At 33.9% G+C, this 25,420-nt stretch overlaps 1 protein-coding gene across 1 annotated transcript in view; it reads right to left on the bottom strand.

Moving 5' to 3' along the window:
- Window positions 1-12,642: 12,642 nt before the first annotated feature.
- The window catches only part of HTR1A (5-hydroxytryptamine receptor 1A), a 400,825-nt gene continuing 388,047 nt past the window's right edge, over window positions 12,643-25,420 (bottom strand). Inside the window, exon 9 of the mRNA XM_036225644.1 lies at window positions 12,643-13,564. The gene's annotated coding sequence lies outside the window, so the exon portion shown is untranslated. The remainder of the gene's footprint in view (window positions 13,565-25,420) is intronic.

Raw genomic sequence — 25,420 nt, 5'->3', positions numbered from 1 at the left:
TTTATCTTACTTTGTTTACTAGGGATACTGTACGTCATCAACTAGATGAATTTATTTTGCTAATAATTTATAGACGATAAAATCCTTGCTCTATAGTCTCTGCTGATTCTAAACCCAGGGGCTTAATTTTCCATGATTGTCTAATTCAAAGGATTGTTTTTATTATCAGGGAGGGCCCTCCAAATCATTAGTAATGCCAACCCCTTCTTTATGGCTGAAGACTTTAAAGGATCAGAGTCCACTCTTTAGGTTATGAACTCAAATATTGTTCATTAGGAGAACCAGTCTTTTGTAATCGTAATGGATATTCATGTATTTCCATAGGAAAATTTCTTCCTAACTCCAGGAGAAAGCTAGGGATTAGGGAAATCTTAATCTGTGCTGACAACTTGGACCCACCTGCAGATATTTTACTAGATAGAGGTTTAAGAATTTTGTTTTACTTTTCAGTGGAAGAATTCTTTTCCTTAGACTCAGTAGTAAAATTTGTAAAGAATTTGTTTCTCATTATTGTTTGTTTTTAGTAACACATAAAACTGGGGTCATTTAGTGAAAAAAGCCTTTCTAGATTCATTAATCCAGATTTGTATTTTAAAACGTTGATACTTAAAACTAAGCCATTCTATTTTATTCAATTAATGTGAAACTCCTGTGTAAAGGCCAGGAGTGCTGGCAAAAGAATAACTGAAGTTTTAAATGTATGAAAATTTATAGATATATTCATATGTGAAGAAAAATTTGCATTCTCTTTCCCTGGAACAGATGTCTGTGGTATTGTGGAAATGTAATCTTCAGTAAATTACTTAACCAAACATATTCTGTTTCTTCAGCTGAAAAGGAAGAGAATAATTATAATGCCTGCTTGATGGGGGTTTATGAGGAGCAAATAAAGTAAATCAAAGTATTAACCACAGTGCCAAGTACATAATAATTGTTCAATGATGGTCAGTTATTAATATCACTATTTTCATTACTTTTATTATAATATTAGCATGAAAATAAGTTAGTAGTCCCAGAGGCAGATTTTTACTTCTATTACTGCTAACAAATCTTTATGGAGGAAGGCTTAGAGTCATATCTACCTCTGCAGTCTCTTGTACAGCCCAGATTTCTGAAACTTGATTAGTGTGACACATGTAATCCCAATCAACTATATTCTCTGCTTTTTCCTGGAAGATTCAGTCTCATGTTTATCCCACCATATTGATTTGTATATTCGTGGTATATACTGTGGATGCTATAAAAATATGAAATTGTGCCTAAATGTATGAGATTTCAATCTACTGGGAGATTATCATAGTATGAGGAGCAACCATAATGCAAAGCAGAGCATGAGGTAGGTGTGGTGCAAAGTGCTTTGGATGTTCAGAGAAGGGAGCCATCACATCAGTTTGGGGAAATCAACAAACATTTTAGAAATGAAGTGGTATGTGAGTGGCTCCTGTCAGAATAGTTTAGATTTCAACAGGAGGAGTCAGAGCTGGGTGGACATTTAGGGAGAAAGAAGAACATGAGAAAAGTAAGGAGTGGACAGATGTCAGAAGTGTTGTGGAAAGTTAGTGGTCCAATTTTGGCCTGGAGGGAGGGAGTGGGAGCCTGAGGATAAAAAGGTAGGTAAGAGACCAGAACTGGGAAATCCTAAAGTGCTAAGAAGTTAAACTTTATCCACAGGTAACAGGGAATTATCAAAAGACTAAGGAAGATCCAGGATCAGCAAGGTGAGATTGAGAGATCAAGGAGATTGCTCAGGAGGAAATTGAGACCATCTGTAGGATGCATAAATGTGCTGAGAAAAGGTACTGCCAAGAAGGATATAATAAACAGGGGTCAGGAAGGGCCAAGAAACTCATTATATGAAGAATGCAAAGAGATAGGGCCCAAAGATTTGATCCTTCCTGCAGGACTGGGAGAAAAGCAAAGATTTTATCAGAACTAGGGAGCTCTCAAAATATACCACCTTAGGACATTTGTACTTATTCTTTCCTTTGTTTAGAATGTTCTTCCTCTAGATATTCAAATGCCTCACTCTTTTGCCTATTTTGAATTTTTTTTTAAATGTCACCCTCTCAAGGAGGCCTATTCCTTAATCAGTTCTTTTTCACATAGAATTGATCACGTTCTAAAATACTAAATTATATTCTAATGTTTATTGTGCATTCCCCTTTTGCCCCCCAATTATATTCATGGGTGTACCCCAGGCACCTAGAAATAAGAGCTCAATAAATACTTACTGAATAAATATTGTTCATAGGAGTTTCTTAGGAGATATGTTTTAACAAAAGAGCTTCCTTTAGTTCAAAACTATTTATACTTGAACATATGTTTGTAGGTGTTTTAAAGATCTTTGAACATCACTTGTTCATTTATTACATTTTTATTTACAATTTGTTTATACTATTTTTAAAAAGTAAAATTTGATGAACAAATGTAAAATATTTTTTGTTTAAATGTTTCTGATTAGCAAAGTACAAATTAATGGTTTATTATTATAAGAAGAGTAGCAGTTGTGAACAAGAAAGAGAATTCTAGTTTGTGATATTCTAAATGATAATTCTGTCATTCCAGAGAGTGAAGTTTTTACTTCCTGGTGAGCATATAAAAAATGGCCTTTGCTATAATGCAGCTTCTAGAGATATTTAATTTAGGCCTAAAAAATACTATCTTCCCCAGTGTCCTCATTAGACTCTAGATGCGAGTTCTTGCAAAGTATCTTTCGTATAACCCTTTAGGATAATGGAGATTAACAGCTACTGGCATGAACCAAAGAATTGACATGGATTTAGGAGAAATTCAGGGAGAATTACATACTCAGAAGAGAGGTGTGTTTCTGGATAATTCAGGCAATTGTTACCATTCAATTGATAATAATCCATTTTTTAAAAAAAGTAATTTTAGCTTAAACTAATTTGTTAAGCTGCTTCACAGAGGAGTGATGTAGTCTTATCTAAGAAATTATTCTCAGAACATTCAGAATTTTTAAAAATTCTCCTTTTGAGCTTCATTATACCCTAAAGGAGAATGAAAAAAAAAAAAACATGGCTAAAAATAAATGAAATCATGTGTACACTTTACTGTGATGTATCAGTTTTGGGATTAAGACTGAATGGGATACTATGAGGCAGCATGGTAGCCCAGGCCTTTCTAGAGGACTTTAATTTTAAAGCAATTAAAAATCAAGACTGACATCTAAGCTAAGTATCTTTATTTCTCCCTCCTGTTTCTAACTCTTCTTTTCCTCGTTTTTGCCTTTGTTTTTCTGACACCACCAATAAATTAAACATATTGAGGAAAGCTTTAATGGATTAATGGATACACAAAATATAGTTTACATATACAATGGAACGTTATTTAGCCGTAAAAAGAAATGGAGTATTGATTCATGTTCCATGAGGGTAAACCTTAAAAATATTATGTTAAGAGAAGTCATACACAAAAGGTCACATGTTCAATGATTTCAGTAATTCCATTATTTATATATACTGTCCCAGATAGGCAAGTCCACTGAGACAGAAAACAGATTAGTGGTTGCCACAGAGCGGAGGGAGGAATGAGGAGTGACGGCTAATGGATGGGTACAGGGTTTCTTTTTGGTCCTGGAGATACTCTGAGTTAGTGATGGTAGTTGCACAACTTCGTAAATATACTAAAAACCACTGAATTGTACATTAAAAAAGCATGTGTATTCTTCAGATGTTGGGTGAATTTTGTCAGTTCAATAAATGTTTGATGGTATTATTCCTAGTTCTCTGTATCCCTAATAGTTTCTCGTCTTCTATATCTCAGATTCTTTTCATCTAAATACTCACTACATTCTTTTAAAATCTCATAGCTAAAGCTATATCTCCTTCAGGTTCTGTAGGTTTTTGCTTTATGTATTTCAATGCTCTGCGTTTATTGGGGATTGTTATGTCTCCTTAATGAATTGACTCCCCCCTTATCTCCAAAAGAAAACTACACCATGACACACCTTAGTCAAATTGTCAAAAACTGGTGACAAAGAAATACGAAAATATTAAAAGCAGCCAGTACTGATAAACAACTTTAAGAATGTTCATAGACTTTTGGTCAGGTATTATGCAGTCCCTCTAGCTCTGGCATTACTACTTATCCTTGTCTACTTTGTCAGATATTAATATCGCCACTCCTTTCTTATTCATGTTTTTATGTTCTATCATTTTCTATTTGTTTTTATATTTAAAATGCACCTCATATATAGCTGGGTTTTGCTTTTTAAACCAGTCTGATAATCTCTGCCTTTTAATTAATATGTTTAGGTCATTTACATCTTATATCATTCAAATTTTATGAGATTTTCAACATAGTTGGGTTTACCTCTATTTTCTTGCTACTTGGTTTTTATTTATTCCCTGTAGGGTTTTTTTGATTGCATCCTTTTCCTTCTTTTTGGCTTTCTTTTGGGTTAATTGGATTTTTTTTAAAAGATTCTATTTTATCTCCACAATTAGGTTTATTAATGTCTTTTACTTTATTATAAATTGTGTAGGGAGATGGTACTTAAAATTTTTGATCTTTAAAAAATTTGAAATGAGAAAGTCTTTACATTACCAATGTATTTATGATTTGATTATTTCATTCCTTTGCATAGATTAGGGCTTGGCACACATTTTTTGTAAATAAAGTTTTATTGCAGTGTAGCCACACTCATTCATTTATATGTTGTACATGGCTGCTTTCAGGCTACAATGGCAGAGTTGAGTACTTGCAGCTGAATTCGTGAGGCTCGCAAAGCCTAAAGTATTTACTGTTTCCTGACCCTTTATGGAAAATGTTTGCTGACCTCTGATTCAAGCTTTCATCTAGTATCATTTTCCTTCTGCCTGAAGAATTTCCCTTAACCATGGTTTTGGGAGTGTAGGCCTGCTGAGAATGACTCCACTCAGCCTCGACTTCTAATGGCGTAGGCCCAGAACAGTTGTCTGCCTTTCCCACAGGGGTAGAGGATATTTTATCCTTTCTCTTCCCCCAGCTTCAGTGGATCTTCACCTGTACTCTGGCTATGACAGCCTTTGCAGTCCTTCCCTTCGAAGTCCTAAGGCTTTTATTCCACAGGGGACAAGAATCTGGGCAGGGCTGCCTGACTTCATCTCCTTTCATAGACACCCTGTCCTTTTCTTTCTCATGATCACCATGTGAAAGTCTGCAAAGAAGAACCCATGAGGAGGTACAAACTCCCCTGTGTCTGTGGATCCCAGGAGTTCTGTACTCTCATTCTCACCCACACTTGGCCTTTAGTACCTTGTTAAAAATTATAGCTTACACTCACTTGCAGGGTGATCCTTGTTACTCTTGTGTTTTGCTCCAAGTGAATCATGCACGTGTATCACCTCTTGGAGGTACCGGTCTTTCCTTAGATTTTAGGATAGTTGGTTGCTGTGCAGCATTAGCTCTCTGATTGGGTCAAGAAACAGTATGTTTTAAAAAATTATTTGGCTTTATCTTGTTAAGGCCGAAGCAATGTTCTTTCCAGATGTTTATAGAATAAGCACATGCTAGAAGCCCAATTATCTCTTTGATCATATTTTCCTATTTTTCCCCGTCTCCTTTCCTTCTAGGACTCCAATGACATGCATGTTAGGGAGTTCAATATTGTTTCCCAGGTCACGTTTTTCAGTCTTTTTTTCTTTCTGTGCTTTATTTTGTGTAGTTCCTATTGCTACATCTTTTATTTCCCTGATCTTTTGTTCTGCAGCATCTAATCTATGCCGTTCATTGAATTCTTTTTTGATGTTTTCTTGATTTCCCATTTCTATTTTCATTTGTTTACACACAGTATACTTTTTACTAAAATATCAAATATCTTCGAGATGTACTTTATGTAGAATTTTATCCTTTTAACATATCTAATTAAGTTTTTATGAATATACATAGTCATGTAACCACCATCACAATCAAGAAACATTTTTATAAATTAAGAATAGACATGTAACCACTACAACCAAAATCATTTTAATCACTTCAGAGTTTTCTCTGGCCCCTTTGCAGCAAATACCCTGTCTCCATCACCAACCCATGGCAACCTCTGATCTGTTTTCCGTCTCTACAGTTTTGGATTTTCTGGCATTTTATATACAAGGGATAAAGCAGTGTGCAGTCTTACGTGTCTGGCTTCTTTCACTTAGCTTTAATGCCTTAGAAATTCATTCATGTTATTACATATGTTTGTAGTTCATTTCTTACAATAGCCATCTAGTGTCCTTGTTTAAATTCATTATGCATGTACTTCCCTTAGGTCCATGTTCTTTCTTTTTTTCTTTTTTTTTTTTTTTCCTGTCTTGCAGTTTGATTAGATCCCAGAAATTGCGAAGTTTATGTAACGAATTGCTGGAGTATGTTGTGTTCACTTAGAAACTGCTGGCCATTTTCTTGGAGGGAAATTACAGTTCTAACATAGCAATTTCATTTTTTCAAGGCCTCTTTTGAAGCCTTTTTAAGGTCGTGCATATTGTAACCTTTACACTACAGCTAACTTAGTCCTGTAATTAAGGTGCTGCTATTTGGAATCTCTACTTAAAAAGCCACGTAATCAAGAATGTCTCTCCATTGTGTGATCTTGTATGGTTCTCAAGCCTTTCATGAGCTCTTGGAATTGTTTGGCTTAAAGTTCCCCAGAAACTTTTCTTTCTCTGAATATTGTGCTTCACTTAGCCTGTTTCACTTTTATAGACATATAACTTAGTATTTAACAAAAGACTCGGGTTCACAATTTCTAAACATTTTTCCCTGTGTACCTCCTTCCTCTCAATACTCTGCTCCCTTAGTTCCCACTACATTGGCATCTCTGTTTTATCTTCTCACCGAGAAACACCAGGCTCTGTTTGTATTCTACTCCATGAGCCATGGTTTAAAAATTACTTAGAGGCAGAAATATGGGGTGATCACGGAGCTGAATTTACTTTTTTCCTTTTTCTCAGGGATTGCAATTAGGTACTAGCCATTGTCCAATGTCTGAAAAGAATTATTTAACATATATCCAGTTTTAAAATTTTTTATAATGGAAGACAACTCTCACATCCTTAAACAGAAGTCCTTTACGATGTCTTTGAATAAGCAGTTATTTTTAATTGATCTTATTCTTTTTCTTTATGGTTTGTACTTTTTATATCACATAAATATTTTATGTTTTCTAAGGATTTTAAAGCTGTCTTTCACATTTTAGTCCTTATTACTCACATTGATTTCTGTGTGATCTTTTATTATTTTTTCCCTCTATGTATCACCAACTGTACTAGCACCATTTCTTGAAAAGCCAATTTTTTACTTGTTATTCTGCAATGCCAGCTAGGCCATATATCAGATTTTTGTCTATGGTTGGGTTTGTTTCTAGGTGCTTTTAAAAAATATTATGTGTGTAATCATTTCGATTTCTGTAGACTTCGCGTATCTGAGGCAGTTGTTTGTGGCTTCTCTAGATTCTTACTCACAATGACTTGTTTCTAAATTTCTTTTTTGTGTGTTTTTTTTTTTTTTATTGTGAGAGCATTATTTTAGCAATATTGTCTATGGCAATTCTTTGAGTTTTATGTTGGTTTTGAAATTATTTAAATATTTATGCCCTATCAGGGGCATAAAACCCAGGATACTTAAAATTTTTAAATTGGGTTTGAATTATAACTCTAAACTCATATGGATGTGTGTTTAAGGTGAGTAATTCTTAGGCGAGACCTTTCTTCTTAGCCCCTGTCCCCTGCTTTCTTTGTATCTATAGACAAAGCTGAGATAGGAAAGTATTCCTCCTCAGGACTTTTTTTTTCTAGTATGTCACCCTTCTTTGGCTTTAAATTTATGTAGGTATTTCTAATCTAGCATTTCACCCTTCTCAGCCCCCAGGTTTTGTCATCCATCTGGTGAATACTTTAAAACCCACAATTCTGTGTATCCATCTATGTATCCATAGATACTCCTAGGGAAATAGTAGACTCAGGTATTTCATTACTCTTATGAAATTATGGATTGGGTAATTTATGCCCCTTTTCTTCCTTTACTTAATTAAAATTACTTTTTATATTCTTTGTATTTTTATTTTTATGCATGTCGATAGGTTTGTTTCTTTATCAGGTCCACCATATTAGTGCTGTCAAATTGATTCTGTCAAATTGATTCTCACAAACAGAAATAGAAATCAAATTTTAAATAGAAGTCAGTAGGCTTATTCATGAACAGGCAATGTCATAATTTGTGGTTTCATGGAGAGATTTAGAAACACCAGTTTTTAATCAAATTTGACAAGTAAATTGAGCATGTTAAATAAAATGTAGGCTGTGGGTATTTAGATATCATCATTGAATTTTAGGGTTGCTGAAAGTAATCCAGATTTAAAAGTCTTATTTAGATTAATAACACAGATGTTGATGAAAAATTACCTAAAATATACCTAGTTATCTATTTAGCAGATGATAGGGTATATATTTGGAATATAGGAAAAGAGGAAGTTATGCCAAATTCTATAAATAAGTACTGGCTATAAATACTTTATCCTGCTTCAGATCAAATTGTCACCCTACTTGTGATCTGGTACTGTGTGACTATATCAGATCTTAGAATGGAGTGTGACTGCATAGCCAATAAGTTATGCAGAATACAAAGTGGAGTAAATGGCTTTTCACAATGACAAAAGTAATTTGAAATTTCATCACAGTAATTATTTTTGTCTATACAAAATGAAAAATGAAAAGATAAAGATATCTAGCCAAGAAACAACCTACAGCAAATAAATCAGGCTGTCCTCAGCTTTCTCCAAAATATATTTATAGCCAGATGATGATAAATCAATACCAATAAAATCCTGAGAGAAATTGTGACTCAAGAGTATCATGCCCACCTTAAACTCAATTTTGATACTAGGATAACAGACATTTCCAACCAGAAAAGAGCTCAAAGAATAAAGCACTCATATATGCTTCTTGGATAAAACAAAACCTTTTGCTAAAAAAATGCAGCCAAATTAAGAAATGAATTTAATAAAGGTCAGGAATTAAGGCATCATGGTTAAAGACCTAGTTATAAGTGAGCAACTTACTGAAATATGGAAAAATACTAAACAACTGTTCATATTATAGCTATGGAATTGAATGCAAAAGCTATAAACATGAGCATTGTAAAAAGCATATATATATATATATAAAAGATACCAATATAGGAAGCTGTAGAAAGTAAGGAAAATTGTGAGAATGTTGTCTTAATTTTTCATTGTTGGAAGTCAGTCAATTGTTTTAAATAAAAACATGATTAAAAAAACTTTAGTAAGATTATGTTTTTAATCTTAGGTATTTTGGGAAAAATACCTTTTTTTATTTGAAAGGCAGAAGCTTTTTCAGTTTTTTTTAAATGTTAAATTTGAATAAACTAAATTGAATACTTGTTATTAAAGAGTACATAAGGGGACTTGGGTCTAGAAAGAAAATATTAAAAATTGTATTTACATTTGTTTTTGAACCTACAGTTAAGGAAATTAAGCCTTAATTATAAAGTCCAATGTTTCATTTCTTTGGGTAGTCAATGTGGCAGATTAATTATACAAGTGACTCCAATTCTCCACTCCCTCCTGTAAGCATGACTTTTAAATGTGGCTTTCGGTTCCTCCCATTACAAGGTAGAGTCTGTTTCTCTACCCAAGGTCCCCTAGCTTTGTGCCTTGCTTTGGCCAATAGAATACAGATGGAAGCAATAGCATGACAGTTCTGAACCACAAGAGGGCTTGCCTCCTTCACTCTTTCCTGCACTCCTGTGACTATTTGTGCACAAGCATGAGCTCTTGAATCTCTTGATTACCTTCTTCCATTTCCAATTGCCCTTCTCATGCCCCCTCTCCCTGTCTTCCTTCTACACAACTAATATCTAGGTTATCGTCTTCCATTTCCTCTAATTTTCCTTTGTCTTTCTTTCCTTCTGATCAAAAGTTTGCCACTATGGGATTTTCCTAAACTGAAAAAGAAATTATGAAAAGAAAAAAAAGGTGTCTAACATCTAAACACTCAAATACGAAGTGAACGTTTTGCTTGCACATTGAGATACACTTGAGAGTGAGAAGTTTCATATGCATTCTTGAAAACATGTGCTTGCTTTGTCTGGAACAGAGTGTTCAGAATGTTGACAAGAATTTTTAAATCTGAGTATGTTTGCATTGTGTGAACACAGGTAGGACTAACCCTGTATGATGATGTTTCACTCATGCCATTATATATTTGATAGTTGAGCAATTCTGCATATGATAATGGCAAATGCTCCCTTTACCTATTGTATAACACTGAAATCCAAACTAAATCTCTAAGTTGTCCATGCACTTTCTCTATATAACAATAGCATGAATCATATAATTTCATTACTTAGAAATTAAACATTCACAGGTTACTAGATCCTAATGTAGGGGGCAAAGAATCCAAAGAAATTAAATTCATTTTTGTTCAAACTGTATTTAGAAAAAAAATAACATTTCCTTATAACAACTATTTATTCTTTATTAACCACATAAGATAAAGTGATAAAACTCTGACTTTATTAGTTGCAGTATTTTTACAACTAACTATGTGTAATCCTTAGAAATGAAAATATTCTATCTGGTTATTTCATACAAAATCAGACATTGTGCACAGACAGTTGAAATATTCTATTCAGACTGTTGGTAGATAAATTTCATTCCCCATGGGACACAGAGCTTTCTCCATGACAATTACTTTTTAGTTTCCTCTTTCCATCTGAAAAGGCAGCAGTTTATATTTCCTAAAGAATTGATTTTAGGGTTACAGTGATGTTTTGTTTTCAATTGAAACTTTTGAAAAAATCATGAGATTTATGCAGAAGACATTGGAGAATAAAAAAGTGATCTTTGTATGTAGTCGAATTGCTTTAACTTTCTCATAACCTTGAATAGGTTTTCACTTCAAAACTTATTTCTATCAAGTCATAAAGGTGGGGAGCAAGTGCTGTAAAAAGTTTGAATAAGGTCACATATTGAGTAATTCCAAACATTTTCTAAGTCACTTTCAGAAAAACAGGCAAGCATTCCTTTCAAGAAAGTCGTTCTCTGGCAGAAGAAAGAGGAGGTTTCAGCCAGTCTTTTATCTTTTTCTTTTCTTTTTTTTTTTTTTTTAAGATAAATTTAGTACTTTTTAAGGTATGTTTCATGACTGAGTAAACTCGAATCTTTTAGAAACTCTGCTTTATATGTGGTTATAATTAACCCATGAATATGTTAGTTGAATAAAAGCTTTTGAAATATTTTGTAGAATATCAGGTAGTAGCATTTGCCACTTCTACTAACATCTCTGTGTATGTGTTTTGACATCAATTGATACTGCTTAACGATTGTTTTCTATTTCTCATTATTTGACTTCTCAGCACTTTTTCTTTTCTAGATTAACATCTTTCAGGAACTTAATTTTACCTTTTCATATTGAAAACGAGATCTTTATTTTAAAATATGACTTGAAAAAACTGTATTTTAAAAAATACTGTTAAGTGAGCAATCTGAGGGCATGTAAAGCATGATTTAGATTAGAAACGTTAATTTTCCACAAAGTATGAGGGGAAAAAAAGATGGTTTAATTAAAATTATCATGGCGACATTTTAGTACTGCTAACAAATGGAGTCCACGTCTCCCACGAACGGTGAGCTGTGACTCCCTTAACTTTGTAACAGCTTAAATATTTCAAACGGCTGCTAAAGATAATTGGTTCTAAGTCTACTGCAAGGTAGAGCAAAGACAGGAATGTATGAAACAGTTTTATTTTTAGTGATCGGTTTGAAAAGCACAGATTCCCAATTGTTTTCAAAAGCTGTGTTTTCCTTTCTTGTCCTCTGAGAAGTGCATATGATTGTGTGTGTGTATCCTATACATACACATATGTATCCTATACATACATATAAAATATATATTTTTTGGATTTTTTTTTTTTTTTAGTCCTTAATCATAATATATTCGGACTTGAATTAAAAAGCAGATTATGGACTGTGTTTGTATGTGGATTTGCTCCAAAAACCATGTGTATTCACTAGTAAAGCACTCCGTGCATAAGATGAGTATCAAGTTTGGGGATGGGCATGTGTTTTTCAAACCTTCCAGAATGTTTGACTGAATTTGTTTCTTTATTGACAACCCATATTTTAAAAATTAATTTCAAAGCACAAGTTAGCGTTATAAGTTTTCAGATAAAATTTTTGTAGCATGAAGTCTTTTTCCATCAGTTAATCTATGTATACCGGACACCAACATACAGAAAACCAGTGATGCCATTATTTTGTCAACAGTTTGATATTTGTGGACAAAAAGTGATAAATAACATTCAACACATAATTATTCTTAGAAGTACCCAAAACTCAAGGCAAATCATAGAGTTTAAAGGTATATTTTTATTGCTTGTAATATACTATTGTAAAAGATGAGACATTTTATTACTACTGATAACTATTACGGTAGCAAATTTTCATTCACAGAGAAAAGTAATGTGTAATACAAAATATTTATAATTAGACAAATAAAAACATTTCATAATATATTAAAGAAGTATTATGCATTTTGAAGCATATCTATAAACATTGAGAAAAAGTTATGTATAGAAAAATAATTTTATTTTTATTTTTTTGAAGAGTTATAAGGAAGACATTTTAAGTTTATTTCATTTGTGAGTAAAGTCATTTCTGAGAGAGAAAAAATACCAAAAGTGTTAAAACTTGTGATCGCAAAAGCTAATACGCACAAAAGAGGAAACATTCAAAATTAAATAATAGGGAAAATAAAGACTAGCATACTGAACAATTTAAATGAGATCAGTGATTCTTCAGTGTGTTCATAAATATTTGGTAGAGCAGTAGAGAGTGCAATTGTATGCTAAACTTAGAAAACAGCAAATACTGTCTGGGGATATTACAAAAAATAACTGGGACCAAATTATACCAGGTTATAAATTTAGCTGATTTGAATAAAGTGCATAGTGAGAACATGGAAAGTTAGAGTTGCAGCTAATTTAAGGATAAAGTGGCATAACTAAATACACTTGCATGAATGTATTTTGGGTTTATGGGGAAAAGATTTGTGAAAAAGGGGCAAAAACTAATCAAAGAACTATAAATTCCTGGCAGGAAATTTATGCATTTGTCAAAATGTTTGAACTTTTCCCCAGTATGCTTCAAATGGCCGGAAGTGTAAGAGAGAGTTGCACATATTGCTTTCTCTGGTTCATCATCCTGAACCCAATCTTTCTTGTGAACACCCAGTGATGTCCATGTAGATAGTACTGTGATTAGAAGCACATGTTCCTTGTGTTTGTGGGTCCAAGGGGATCTATAATGTAATCTACCATTAGCTTTAGAAATTAGTTATAAATTTAGCTGAAACTTTTTATATGCCGGTTTGGCATCTACTGTCTGTCCTGGTAAGCAGATGTGCTTTGCACATCTCTTTAGATGCACCTGTCTTACTTTAGGTTAGAGCTTAGTTGTCATGTGTCTTCAACTCTTTCTTGAGTTCAAGAAATGTTTGAATTAGATTACCTGGATTTCGTTGTTTTTGTAAGGCTAGGAGCAACACTCTCTCCAGCTTTCTGTGTCCTGCAACAAAGTCAAAAGCTTTAATTATTTAATTTACCCCCTATTAACTTTCAGCTTTATAGCATTTTATTAATTTTTAATGGTTAATAGTACTTGATAAATTTATAATTATTATCATCATCTGTGATACAGTTGGAATTTTAGTACCCTGTAACTTTATTCATCTGATTTTTGCCTTATTACCATTCATTTTATTCTCAACTATATTTTACACCCCAAGATATGTGGTTGTTTTAAATAGTCAATATTGATCTATATTTAATCATGTTTACCCTCTATTTCATTAATTTCTCCTGTATTTCATATTTATGTCTGCATTCATTTTCCTTTTGCCTAACTCCCCTAGAATCTCTTAGAGAAAGTCTCCTGGCAATTCTCTCAGTCTTGTCTGAAGAAAAAAAAAAACAGCTTTATTACACCTTTATTTTGGAGAATCTTTGCTTGATGTTAATTTCTAGTTAAGTAATTATGTTCTAATATTCCTTAAATATTTAAATGTGCTATTCCATTATTTTCTAACTTCCATAGTTTTTTAAAGTATTATAATGTTTTTGTAGTTCCTTTGACAAGAACATGTCTTTCTCTTTCTGGTCGCTTTAAAATTTTTCTTTTTCTTGGCTTCTTCAGCAGTTTATTCCAATGATGCTTTTCTATTTTAGCTAATCCTGCTTGGATCATACTGAACATCTTTAATATATCAATAAATATTATTAATCAATTTTTGATAACTCTTAATTATATCTTCAAATGTTATTTTTCTGTATCCTCTTTATTTTAGACTTTAATTGCAAGTACATTAGCTTTTTCCCCTCTGGTGTCCTAAGGAAAATATTCTCTCAGGATTTTCTTCTTGAAAAAATTTCTATGTTGCATTTAGTGTATTTTCTATAGACTTGTTTTTGAGTTCATTAATCCATGTTTTATGATTCACTTTTACTTCTAAGGCTTGACCCATCAGTGTGTCAAACGGAGAGTCTGGTGGCTCTTTGTCTTCCCAGCACCAAAGAACAGTGGCAATTTTGGCTCTGTTTTTCATAAGATTTTGGCTGATCGCTTTAGCCTGTCAATCCACATGATTAAGGATTTGCCATATATCTTTTAAGAGACTGTATGTGTAATACAAACCCTTAAAACCTCTAATTTTTGACTGTCCAGTAATCAACAATGGGCAAAAGCTTTCATGCTTCCCTAATAGCGGTCCCTGGCAGAGCCTTAACTCTCCAACTCTAGCTGTTCCCAAATGAGTAAAAGAAAATGTGTATAATTGATGCTAACTAATCACTCACTTCCATGCTTTTAAACTGGGGTTTTCAACTCTAGTTAGTTGTTCTTAGGACCGTATGAAGTTGTAAGTTGTTCTTGGGTTCGTTAGATCCTTTCCCCATATGCATTGAAAGACTGACTTCTCTTTCCAAAAATTTATTTAACTCTATTTTCTTGCTCAGTGTAAATTTCATATTTGACAAATGAAAAAGGGGAAATGGCAATGTGTTTGAAACCTCTAGAATCTACTTTTTTTTTTTTTCACTTCAGACCTTCATGTAGAAGCTCAGCATACATCTCTGTATTCTAAAGCAGTTATATGCTTGGACTTATTTGTATTATTTACCATAAATCCAAAATTGGCTAAAATCCCTAGAGATGGTTTCAAAACTTCTGAAAGTTTTTCCCTTTTCTAGAATTTAAATTTGTCTAATCCTGTTTTTACAGCCCTACTTTTAAATGTATAACTTTTGGAAATTTTCTGGCTTGACTAGTTGTTTTCAGTGGGAGTGTTTGCCTTCTTCTGTTATACTGGAAATGGAACTTGCTTTATTCCAGCTCTGTTTTTTGTATGCGTGCACGTGTATGTATGTGTATGCCTGTGCAGTGGTTTAATTTTGCCTATTTTTTTATGCATATAAATGAAGGTATTCCTTATCTATTCTTTGCTAACCTCACTTTTCTTTTCCACGTATCATGACATTGCTGTGGTTCATTTCACTGTCAAGATATTTAAATGTATAAATATTCCACAACTTATTATCCATTCTGCTATTGACAGCAATTGTGTTATTTTCAGGTTTTTTTTTTTTTTGTAATTACAAGCAATGGTTCTATACATATGCTTATGTATACTAATATATATATATAATATATTTAAGAACTGCTAGATTATAAGATGTATGCATCTTCATTTTTAGAAAGTCTATTATTTTTCAAAATAATGTGAACCTTAGGTGGATCTGAGCACAGGGGAGACTAAGACAGCCAGTGGTTGTGGTTAAAATAGCGTTTCCTAGATGTTCCACAGAACACTTGTCCAAGAGACACTTTGCAGGTGGAGGGTGTCTTGGCCAGTAGTTCTGAGTATTCTCATTGCTCTGAATTCTTCTTAATACTTGATCATTTTTATATCTTAAAACCTTTTTTTTTTTTTTTTTTTTTTTTTTGCTAAAAACATGGGCGTGATGTATCACCCTTAAGTTTTACTTTCCTATTAAGAGGAAGCATCTTTTCATACTTGACTAAAATATTTATTTGACATTCGTATCCCTCTTTAATGAAAATCTGTCCATGTTTTTGCCCCGTTTTCTATTAGATTGCCGTTTCTCACTTATTCATAGGAATTCTTTGTATTATTATTCATCACTAATTATATATATCGCACAGAGAGTTTCCCATCAGGGGTGAGCTAAGATTCAAGGGGAGGGAAATTGACTGTTTTTTCATGAGAGAGGAACAGTCACTTGTCTGTCTACAAAAACTGTCACCAGTTATAGGAAGAAAGTAAAGTCACACTAAAACAAGACCTAAGTAGATGGCTCAGGCCTATAGGCTCAGGGAGTACACTCATGAGCTTATGAGAGCCTTAGCTGGATATGAGCACAGGGGAGCCTCAGACATTAGGCGGTGGTTGTGCTTAAAGTAATATTTCCTAGATGTGCCATAGAACACTTGCCCAAAAGACAGAGTGCATGTGGAGGGTGGCATGGCCAACCATGTTTGGGAAACAAATCTTCCGTTTGGAGAATAAGGCAGGTTAGCTTTGAAAAGACAGCAGTACTATATTAACTAAACCTGGTTAAGCTCCATTTAATCTGATGTCCTTCAGGTGCATTCAACTATAGAATCTTTTTCATATAACACATCAGAGAATGTTTGTTTTTCAAATAACACATATTTTACAAAATACACTTTATGAAAATTGCCTTAATGAAAATTTGATGACAATGGGAAAACGCACATGCTATTTGTTTAATGCAAAAGGCAGAGTGTAAATGAACAATTTTGTTCTATTACATGAAAGCATGTTTATAAATGGACATGAACAAGTATATACATAAAAATGTTAGCTGACTATTCACTGAAGAGTAGGCTCATATATCATTTAAGTTTTTATATTAGTTCTTAATTTATATACAGTATTTTTTAATAAAACGCATTTTTCTAATGCTATAAAATTTTAAGACATGAATTAAAATACTTTTTAGAATTTTTCAAAATTTATAAAGTCAACAACTTCTTTATTTTTGAGGTGAGGAGGAGAGACTTGTTAGAGAAAGTCCTGAGACTATCTGAAGATGAAGGGAAATTATTTTTAAAAAGCTAGAAATGACAAAGTGAAAATTTGCTATCCAGATGAGCAGGCATTCTAATTTTAATTAAAGTATGGGACTTAAAAAATCCTGAAGCAACTGACGTTATCTTAATAAAAAACAAAAGTCTTTGTTTATCTTTTTATTAACTTTCTTGCTATTAAAATTTTGGTGTTTCTTTAAATGGCACCTTGACACAGAAATGTAGATTTTTTTTTTTTATTGCAGCTCTAAGAATGAGACATATAAAGCCAATCTGAGTTAAGTTTTCAAGAAAGTTTAATTTCTTTGTAAAAACAGTAATAACATGAAAATAACTTACAAACAGAAAATCCATAGAACTTTGACATGAGAAAAATTCAGAAGACCCATCTTTTGACCACAGCAGTTCAGGTCACAATAAAGGCCTGTATTCCACTGCTCAGGGATGTTTGCATAAATCTCTCAGCTCAGAATGTTTGCACTAATGGTAAATAATTAAATATTCTAAAAACATTTTCTATGGAAAACATGTTTTCAATTCTCACCCATTGTTTTAAATGTAAATAAGGTACCCGTTTAAACAGTAACTTTCTGTAGGAGAACCAGCAGTTTTTGTTAAAGCACTGGTATTCCTGCAGTATTTTTTAACAGACATAGAGAATGATGGCGATGAAATATTAATGAAACAGTCTAGGTCTTCCATGTGCCATATGCTCTTTTAATGGTTTTACCTGCATCAACTTATTGAATCTTAACAAAGTCTTGATGAGGAAGTAGCTATTATTACCTGAGCTTTAGTGAGAAGAAAACTGAGGTATATAGAGAATAACTTGCTCAAGATCATGCAACTAGGAAAAGGCAGAGCCAACCCCGAGCTCTTAAACCGAGTCTCATACAATAAAGAACACAGTGGTGTCTGCTTACCAACCTGAATATCACAAAACTACAGAATTGCCTTTAATATGAAAGGAGATTTTTCATTTAGAATTTTAAAATAAGAGAAATAGAAATGAATAAAATACAAGTAATTTTAGCTGGATATTTATACTCAGGCTTTGGTCTTTGTCCAGGGTGTGACTTATTAACTCAAAGCCATTACACTAACAGTAAAATAAGAATCTGTCATTATATGAACATGTAATTAATAGATTCTTACTTTATTAGTGACTATAATTACTAGAACTCACTTTTGCTGCCTAAGATTTAGATAATTGGTGAATAAATATGTCATGGTCCTAGGACTCAAAAGGTAGATAGCTATTCAACTTGTTAGGTGTATCTGGATTGACATATAAAAAGAAAAATAGCAATGCAAAGCAGTATCTTCTAAGCCCCAAATAAAGAGGAGACCTGGAAACACTTAGAGATGGTACTGTAGAAATGATAGTTTTTGACTTTGCCTTGAAGCATTTAGAGGATCGAAGATGCAAGAGGAGGAAAACAAGTTTATAAAGAACGGCACAACTATATTGTGGTGGTAGAGGTCTGCAAGGAATTGTAAAAATTAGACAAATATGACTATTTTGGAAAGTTTTTGGGGTCAGTTTGTGCGGTAGTTTAGCCAAGGAGTTAATTTTTTTGCATAGAGGGTTGATGTACTAGGTAGAGCAAAATTCAGTGGATAATCTTTGTATCTACTGCAAATGTAATCAGATGATGTTACTAAGTCCTAACTGATAATGTTGCTTCTCCCTTCGATCTGGAATCTCTATTCTCCTCTGTCCTGTCAACTTCATCTTGTTCTGAAGTTCTGTGAATACTTTGTCCATGATGTCTCAAAGATCTTTCTTTCCATTTACAGTTACTTTGCTAGCATGGCTCTCCATTATCTTTAAACTCTGTAGATTATATGAACCTTCTGTTTTGTCAACTTGTATTCTTTGGGACTCTAAGTTAATTAGCAAAAGTTAAATAGAGTTCGTTGGCATATGTAACTAAGCTGGTAAAAAAGAATGGGTAAAACTTGCCTTAGGGACAACTGAATCCAAGGTCTTGTAGGCTGTTATATCTCTTTCCCATCTTTTATTTCTTCTCTCTGTTGAATTCATTCTCATCTTCTGCATATAAGTTTCCTCTGTGTGGCGAGTGGCACGGTCTCAGGTTACTCCATATTTACATTCCTTCAGTGTAGTGAGCTGCTATTGTCCTTCTCAAAGGATAATATAAGGCTAATATATATGCGTGTGTGTGTGTGTGTGTACACACACACACACATATACATACATACATACATATTTGACAAGCTCCTTAATAGAATTTTTAGATAACATTTATTTTGCTCTTATCTCCACAATTATTGTGGGGATATAATTTTGCTCAGGAAGTCCCTCTTTTTAAAAAAATTTTTAATTAAGTTTATTGGGGTAACATTGATTATTAAAATTATGTAATTTTCAGGTATACATTATCATTTGACATCTATATGTTCTATTGTGCGTTTACCACCTGAAGTCCAATTTCCTTCAGCTACCATATATTTGATCCCTTTTACCCATGTCACCCTCCCCCAAACCTTATATTTGATCCCTTTACTTCGTCTATCTCCCCCCTTCTTCCCCACCCCACTAGTAACCACTAGTCTGTAGTCATGTCCATGAGTTTCTGTTGGTTTGTCCTGCTCATCTGTTGCTTTTAGGTTTATATCCCACATATAAGTGATATCATGTGATTTTCAACTTTTTCAGTCTGGCTTATTTCATTTAGCATGATTATCTCGAGGTCCATCCATGTTGTCTCAAATGGCAGTATTTCATCTCTTCTTATGGCTGAGTAATATTCCATTCTATATATGTACCATAGCTTCTTTAACCAATCATTTATCATAGGACACTTAAGTTTAGGACACCCTTTTTTTAAATTGATGGTCATTGGGCATTTAAAAAATAATATCATAGCCTTTGTCCAACAATAGAAAATTCCATACTTCAACCATCTTCTCTAGGATTTTTTAGCAACTCTCTGGTTTGTTCACTGGATAGTGTGAAAGATTTCATGAAAAACAATTGATGGAAAATTCTGCTCACTTGAAGTGAAACTAAGGACCACTAAACTAGATCCAGCCAGGAGCCTTCTGTAGTTTCTGAGTTTCAGTCAAAGACTGGTTGTGGCTTCTGGGCACAGTGGGCTCAGTGGCATTGTGTTTGGTACAAAGATCAAGAATGACAGTGGTCATGGGAGGAGGAATGGGAAGAACATGGAAAGTTCTTGATTCTTGAAGTTAGATTTAAACAGATTAAGTGACATACTATATGAGAAAATGCTCTGAAGATCCTAATTACCATACAAATTTCCATTATTCTGTTTCTGGAAAGCAAAAAAGAGACGTTTTGAGAAGGAGCTGAGCCTAAAGACTCCCAGGATAGAAGGAATACTGAAGGGGGAGGCAAGGGGTTTGGGTGAAACTATTGCCAACATGTGTCAGACTTGCTTAGACCCTTTTGTTCTGTCTTCAGAAATTCTCCCCAAACTGTTCCTTCCCCTGTCAGCCTTGGCCCTCAGCGTTTTCCTCCTCAGATTTTACTTCCATGTATTTCAGATAACTTTTTCATTTATATGTTGTGATAGAATTCTAAGATGGTCTCTAAGATTCACACCTCCTGTTGTATCTACCTTGTATAATCTCTTACCCTTGAATGTGAGTGGAACCTATAATGATTGTTATACTATATGGGAAAGGTAATGGATGGTATAGTCACTCAAGTGATTACCTTAAGTTATATTAGACTCCTTCTTAGCAGGCTGGAGATTCTCCTGCTGGCTTTTAATAAGGCAGCTTCATGTTGTGAAACACCACGTGGCATGGACCTAAGTGCAGGCTCTCGGAGCTGAGAGCAATCCCCCTCCCCTGCCCACAGCCAGCAAAAATGAGGGACCTCGGTCTCTTAACCATAGGAATTGAATTCCGCTGACAACCTAAATGAGCTTGAAAGAGGATCCTGGACTCTTAGATGAGATTGCAGTCAATTCAACACCTCGATTTCAGCCTTGTGAATCCCTACATAGAAAATCCAGAGACACTATTCCCAAACCCCTTACCCACAAAGACCATGACTTAATACATTTGTGTTATTTTAGGCTGTTTGCGGCAACTTGTTTTATAGCATTAGAAAAGTAATAGGATATTAAATTAGAATTAAGCCTTATCTATAATTTCTTTACATCTTTCAGTGCACCTAGTCTAGTACCTTGTATGAAGCAAGCATGCAATTAAGATTTGCAGATAATTTGTTGATTAATATAATTATCCTGAAAATTTCCTTCCAATTTGCCCTTTCTGCCTCTAGAAAAGCAGTTAATTTTTTTTCCGAGTATTTAAAAATACCTTCTGTTTCTGGAAAATTCTTTCTCCAGTTAGCCTGTCAACAACATCTTTGTTGACTCAGGGCCAATAAGTAACTGATGTAGGTGAAAAGATACTTTGAGAGAGAAGACCATGATATTCGGGGAGAATTGAGTTGGGTTGCCATAATCATAGTAGTATCTACTTAAATTATTATGGAATAATGGCATGTGAACTTTGGTATAAATGGATCAGAAGTTTTTTTTTCCCCCTCATATTTCCCAATTATGTCATGTCTATTGAGAGTTATAATAACATTAACAGCAATAGCTAACCTTTATTAATCACCTCGTATGTACCTGGAATTTCTTTAAACTATTATACCTGTTAACATATTTCAGCCTTAAAAATATCTATAACTATATTACTGTTGTTATCTCTATCTTATGTATAAAGGAAAACAAGGTACAGAGAGGTTAAATAACTTGTCCAGGGTCAGGTATATAGTAATAGTAACAATAAACTCTTGTATAGCACTTGTATAATATTTTACATAGATCATTTAATCCTTACAATAATCCTGTGAATTAAGTACTATCATTGCCTTTATTTTAGTGATAAGAGGCACAGTAAATATGTTTTAGAGCACTCTTCTTCTTTAAATAAATTACTCCTATAAGTTAATTAAGTTTAAGAGTTTTGACTTACATAGGAGGTGTTCTCAAAAAATTTTTCAAAATTTCAAAATCAGTTTAATACTGCCAGATTAACCTTCCTTGAGGTGCTCTCTGAGCATGTTAGTCTTCTTCCAAGAAAGCTTCAGAGGCTCCCCGTTGCTCACCGACTAAATTGCAACAACTTACTGTGGTCGTCCAAAGTCTTCTATGACTTCACTCCAATGTGTGTTTCTTGTTATATGTTCTGCTATAACTCAACATGTAATCTGGGTTCCGTAAAATTAGCACAGATGATGTTCATTCACTATAACTATGTTTTCATGGATCTCTGGTGTTCTAATTTAATTCTGATTACCTATAAGACCCTCCTCCATCTCTTTTTAGCAAAACAGAATTTTTCCTTCAATTTCTTTTCTTTTTTTTTTTTTTTTTTTTAGGTGAGGCAACCCTTGGTCGACCTCACAGATTGCAAGGACCTTGTTAGTTTACAATCCCTTACTTTTTAAATTTTTTATGCCTTTGGCACCTGGTCTTCCTAGGTGGTCTCCCATCCAAGTACTAACCAAGTCTGACCCTACTTAGCTTCCAAGGTCAGATAAGATCAGGCTTGTTCAGGGTAGCATGGCTATATAGACTCAATTTCTCATGTCAACTTCTCTAGCAATATTTTAATTTCAAAACCAGAAATGTTGATATTTTATGTTGATATGATAGTCTTTTCTATCTTCCATATCTTCCTTACAAACTATGTATTTCTAAAGAGGGAAAAACATTACTCACATAGAAATTCAGTAGAGGACCTGATACTGACTGTGATGTTATGTGAATTAACAGTATAAATTATCTTCTAAAAGATTTTGAATTTCTTTCTGTAACAGTTCGATGAAAGGCAAAAAAGTGGAGATGTTGTTTTTCAGATTATGGGGTTCTTGCTCGATATTCCTGAAAGTTTTTCTCACAGTTTTCCCTTAGTTATTCATGTGTAAGGCCGAGAAGGGCTGTGATCTATACAATGATGACACAATTAAAAAGATAAAGGGAATGGAGTTTTTTAGTGGAATAAGGATAAATTGTTATTGCGCTGTATTATGAGCAAGACTAAGTTTTGAGGTAACTTGTTGCAGCAATAGATAACTAGTATACCAGGGATAAAGTCCAACACACAGGTGACAGCTGAGCAAGAACAGCTGTCCAAGACATTTTCTCCTTTACTTGCATATTATTATACATTTTGAAGGGAGGGGTACTGCTTCTCTATTGATTTAATAAAAAACTTCTTAGCTTTAGTTCAGTTAAGTGTAAAGATAACGGACTTGAAACTGTTCGACATTTCTTGTCACTCAAATAATTTAGAATTTGAGTAATTGGATTTCATCTATATACTCTTTTAAAGGCTGAGACATATGGTGTTAAAGATGGAACTATGTCTCCTCCCCCTTCCCCCAATTCATATATTGAAGTCAAACCCCCTGTACCTCATAATATATTTGGATCTACAGTTTTTAAAAAGGTAATTAAGATAAAAAAGAGGTTATATGTGTGGGCCTTAATCCAATGTGACTGGTATCTTTATAAAAAGAGGAGATTAGGGCGCAGACAACACACAGATTGAGGGATGTCCAGGTGAGGACGCAGTGAGGTGACCATCTACAGGTCAAAACTGTCAGCACATTAGTCTTGGACTTTTAGCTTCCACAAGTGTGAGACAATAAATTTCTGTTGTCTGTAGTAGTTTTTTTTATCACAGCCCTAGTAAACTAATACATATGATTATATACTTGTTGGAAAAAGAGACCCAAAAAGTCCTTAAAGAATTTCTAAACAGGCAGTTTAGAATGACATTTAGTCTGAGTTTTGCTCTAACAGCTGTTGTATGGGAAGATATTATGTTAGAAGTTGAAAATATGTCAGGTGTGGTAATAGCCAGCCTCTATGATGGCCCCTAGTGATGCTTGCCTTTTGGGATTCATGCTTCATATAGTTTTTAATCATGACTTTCCTGTGTGATCATTAAGCTACTGCAGAGGTGACTGTATATCAGTCCTAGGCTTGGTCCTATCAGATATCATTGGTTCTCAGGTCACTGGCTCTAAGAGAAGATAACCACCATGTTACACTCCAGCAGTCGTGTTGAGAGATCTGCATGGTTAAGAAATGAGGCCTCCTGCCAACAGCCAGCAGGAACCACTGTGGCAACAGGTCCTCTAACCCAGTCAGGCTTTTGGATGACTGTAACCTTGGCTGACATCTTGACATCAATCTCATGACAAACCCCAAGGCAGAGTATTCAGTTAATCCATTACTACATATCTGATCCCAACAACCATTAGACAATATTTATTGATGCCCATTAAGTTTCGAGGTAACTTGAGGTAGCAATAGATAACTAGGATACCAGGTATAAAGTCCAACACACTTGTTATGCAATATACAGCTGTACTTAGTTTGCCTGTGTTTATCTCAAAATGTACTGAGAAAAACATTTAATAGTATTCTCAAACTAACTTCACTCCTCCTTAGTTTGGCTCACCACTGCTGCTGTATTGTTCAAGTGGGCAAGCTTTCCAAAAGATCTCAATTCTGATGTCATTTTTTTTCAGGATCTTCCTCTTACTAGTCAAATTCCTAATATCCTTTATAAAATTTGAAGAGGCTGCCTATCTAAAATGTCACACTACTTCCATTGATTTCCAAGGGTACGAGGAAGATTTTCTCATGAGAGCTGGGAGAGGGAAGTAAGGTAGCAGCTCTTTTGTAGCACACGTACACTGCGAATAATCCAGCTTTATTGAGATATTAACATTCATCACTGTAAAGGTTTAAGGTGTATAGCATAATGGTTTGAATTACAATATTGTGAAATGATTACTTCAGTAAGTTTAGTTAGCATCAATCAACCATATAGATACAATAAAAAGAGAAAATAAAAAGAAAAACTATTTCTTGTGATGAGAACTTTAAGGATTTACTCTCTTAATAACTTTCATATGCGTCATATGGCACTTTTAACTACAATGGTCATGCTGTACGTTATACCCCTAGTACTTATGTATTTTAGAACTCTAAGTTTCTATATTTTGACCTTCTTTCTCTCATTTGCCCTCCCCCTCCCACCCCTCTGATGAACACTAATCTGATCTATGAATTTGGTGGGTTTTTGTTTTTGTTTTTGCTTTAAATTTAACACATAAGTGAGATCTTAACAGTGTTTGTCTTTCTGTCTGATTCATTTCACTTACAGAATGTTCTCGTTTCATTCATGTTGCAAATGACACAACTTCCGTGTGTGTGTGTGTGTACACACCACAGCTTCTTTATCCAGTTTTCCATTTAAGAATAC

The sequence above is a fragment of the Rousettus aegyptiacus genome, unplaced genomic scaffold (assembly GCF_014176215.1).
Source record: "Rousettus aegyptiacus isolate mRouAeg1 unplaced genomic scaffold, mRouAeg1.p scaffold_m13_p_8, whole genome shotgun sequence".
In the NCBI taxonomy this organism is placed as follows: Eukaryota; Metazoa; Chordata; class Mammalia; order Chiroptera; family Pteropodidae; genus Rousettus; species Rousettus aegyptiacus.
This window is presented reverse-complemented; position numbering and strand designations above follow the sequence as displayed.